The sequence below is a fragment of the Nicotiana tomentosiformis genome, chromosome 3 (assembly GCF_000390325.3).
Source record: "Nicotiana tomentosiformis chromosome 3, ASM39032v3, whole genome shotgun sequence".
Taxonomy (NCBI): Eukaryota; Viridiplantae; Streptophyta; class Magnoliopsida; order Solanales; family Solanaceae; genus Nicotiana; species Nicotiana tomentosiformis.
In genome coordinates, this window is record NC_090814.1 from 106,839,904 (window position 1) to 106,843,919 (window position 4,016).

A 4,016-nucleotide genomic window follows, 5' to 3' on the forward strand; every position below is an offset into this window, starting at 1 on the left:
ACGTTGTTTTATGTAATTTAAGGTTTCAATTAAGTTCGTATGATATTTTAGAACTTTTTGGTGTATTGGGTTGAGGTCCCGAGGGCCTCGGGTGAGTTTTGGATCATTTTTAACTGTTGGTTTTTTTTACAGCAGTGTGCGAAATTTCTGATGCACACAGCTGACTTTGGAAGCTTATATCGCAAAATCTATAAGGAATCTGGAAATTATCAAAACATGAAAGTTGTAGCCCTTTTATTCTAATTTCTATATTAATAAATAATTCATTATTCGGATATTTGTACCAAAAGTTATGGTCGATTGACTGAAGCTGGTACTGCAGATTTTGGCTACAACAGTGTGCATCGCCAGAAATTTCTACTGTACAGGGCTGATTTTGGGAGCTTATATCTCACAATCTATAAGGATTTGGGCCATGAGCAAATCATGAAAGTTGTAGCCCTTTGTATCTAGTTTATAGAAATATAAACCGTTTGGTCGTTGGGGTTGAGTACAAGAAGTTATTGTGGATATACTACAGGCTATCGGAGAAGAGTTTTGGAAGAGTTTAATGTTTTCAACATAAGCATGTAATGATCCAAAGGTCCATTTTTAGTTCTAAATATTGAAATTCGATTTTGAGACTTTTGAGATTTTGATAATGAATTATAGGAGTGATCTAGAAATTTTGGTCTAATTTCATCAAGTCGCGATTGGATTTTTTAGCACGAAACATGAGTTAATTGCTTAACGAGCGAAATTGGTATCATATTGAGCAAATAAGCTCTGAATTGAGTTTCGATTAAATGACTAGGTTTGTATTATTATTTGTGACTCATAAGAAAAAGAATCTTCGAATTCCGAGTTCGTATGATGGAGTTAGAGCCTTTTGAGTGAAACAAATAATTGCTGGTGCAAGCAAGTTCTAGTGTGGACTTTTAGTGACGAAAAATGGACTTTTAGTGACGGAAAATGGGCTTTTAGTGACGGATGGACAGAAACTTAAGGACCAAAAAAGGTTATTTCCTCCATTTTCGTTTTTGGATTTTTGGAGCAGGGTTCTTGGGCGATTTTAAGGATTTCTTCCGACTTCGACTTGGGTAAGTGTCCTATATCCAAAAGTGATTATATTTCAGAAACCCATGGTTATATTCATCATTTATTTCGGATTTAAATGGAAGAAATCATAATTTTTGCAAAACGTTTCAAGAAAGAAAATTTTAGATTTGGAGGTCGAGTTGTTATCGGAATTTAATATAATTGGTATGGGTGGACTCGTAATTGAATGGTTGTCGAATTTTATGAGTTTCGTCGGATTCCGAGACGTGGACCCTGAGGGCGATTTTTGAGTTAAATTTTGAATTTTATTGGAAAATTAGAATTTTCATATGGAATTAATCCTATAATTAGTATTGACTGAATTGAATTAATTTGGATAGATTTGAGCTGTCCAGAGGTCAATTCAAGCAAGAAGGCAATTTTGGAATATCAGACTAACTTCAAAAAGGTAAGTATCTTGCCTAACCTTTTGTGGGGGAATTTCTCCTAGGCATTGAGTCTTATGTGGAAATTGTGTGATTGAAAAACTATGTACGGGAGGTGACGAGTATGTACTTGGTTTATATGTTCAAACTATATCGGTTAAAAATTTATAGACACCCTTATGTATTAAATTGGAAAATTATGGAAATTTAGTAAATCCTTGATTTGTCATACCTCATTCTTTGTATGTTGAGTTTGTATTTATATGATAATTTAGTGTGATTGCGACTTGAAATTTTATGAGAATTTCGTGTGTTTTTTGATTTGATATTTCCTGGAAATAATTATATTATGGATTTTCGTATGCAAATAATTTATTAAATAAGTTTAAATTGAGGTACTAATATATTTTTCAAAATTTTGGACTAAAGAAGGTGTTGTGTCATGCTGAGTTAATTTTCCTTCCTTGTTGTTTTGAGGTTTTATATACATTGTGTGGAGCCTTGGCTATTTTTGAGAAATTTATTGATTTTACTATATCATTGGAATTGGTTGTGGTTGTTGGGCAAATTGTGATAGGAATTGATTGTGTTGTATTGTCGTGATAATATTCCGTATATATTGTTGTGTGATTTGAGTTATTATTACGAGGATATAAGGTTGGCATTTTACGGTTGAGATTATGTGGGTATAAGGGTGGCATTTCACTATGGTTATGTGTGTTGGGATATTGTCTGGGCGGAGTGATAAGGGTGGCTATTATACGGAGCGATAAGGGTGGCCATAGGAGCGATAAGGGTGGCTATTAATATTGTCAGGGTGGAGGGATAAGGGAGGCTATGATAGGAGTGATAAAGGTGGTTATAGGAGAGATAATATGTGATGATGTGGAGTTATTGTGTTGGTAATTTTTATGTAATTTTGTGGGGTTATTGCGTTGGTAATTTTCATGTGATGTTGTGATTTTCCTTGTGTTTATTTTATATCTTGTTTAACTTGTCTTGTTGTTTCGGTAAACCTGATAATAGCTTGATCTATGTTGAAATTGGGAGCCTGTGGCTATTGCCAGGCGGATTATGTTATATGGGATCGGGTTGCACGCTGCAACAGGTATGATTAATGTTATATGGGATCGGGTTGCACGCCGCAATAGATATGAAATGTGGGCACGAGGTGCCAGAAAAAATATGATGATGATATTGGCACGTAAGTTGTCCGTGCGATTGTGATAGAGATATTTGCACGAGGTGCCGCAGAAATATGAAAGTGGGCTGAGACCCATATTTTATGATTATGAGATGAGGTGTCACAAGATGACTTTTATTTGGAAGGATTATATTCAAAATATTATTTAAAAGAATTATATTCGAAAGACATTTATTTGAAAGAATTATATTTGAAGGATATTATTTGAAAGAATTATATTCGAAAGATATTTATTTAAAAGAATTATATTTGAAGGATATTTAATTGAAAGAAGTATGTTCGAAATATATTTATTGGAAATGACTATATTCTAGAGATTTCTATTGAAAAACTTATAGATGAAAGATGTATATTTTGAAGGACTTGATTATTGGTTGTACTTGTGTTCATTACCTATTTGAGATATGCAGAAGTGTTATATGAGATCGGGTTGCACGCCGCAACAGATATAAAATGTGGGCACGAGGTGCCGGAGAAAATATGATGATGATATTAGCACATGAGTTGTCTGTGCGATTGTGATAGAGATATTGGCACGAAGTGCCACAAAAATATGAAAGTGAGCTGAGACTCGTATTTTATGATTATGAGATGAGGTGTCACAATGTGACTTTTATCGTATTTTATGATTATGAGATGAGGTGTCACAATGTGACTTTTATTTGAAAGGATTATTCAAAATATTATTTGAAAGAATTATATTCGAAAGACATTTATTTGAAAGAATTATATTTGAAGGATAGTATTTGGAAGAATTATATTCGAAAGATATTTATTTGAAAGAATTATATTTGAAGGATATTTAATTGAAATAAGTATGTTCGAAATATATTTATTAGAAAGGATTATATTCTAGAGATTTCTATTGAAAAACTTATAGATGAAAGATGTATATTTTGAAGGACTTGATTATTGGTTGTACTTGTGTTCATTACCTATTTGATAAATATTTATAGAGTTCTTGCTGCCTTGCTGTTACATCACTAGTTGATTATTATTGCTATCACTTCTATTTGTTTTTCTATTATTTTTGTATACTATATTGCATAGGTTATTAGACTAGTGAGTGTCTTGACTGTACCTCGTCACTACTCCATCAAGGTTAGTCTTGATACGTACTGGGTACCGACTGTGGTGTACTCATACAACACTTCTGCATATTTTTGTGCAGAGACCGGGTATTGGAGATATCGGACTCGGATAGAGTTAAAGCGTGATCGCAAGGACTCAAGGTAGAGTTGCTTGGTCATCGCAGTCCCTTGGAGTCTTTCCATTATATTGTACTGTTAATCATTATTTAAACAGTATTGAGTATTCGATCCTTGAGATAATTTCATGTATTCAGTTAG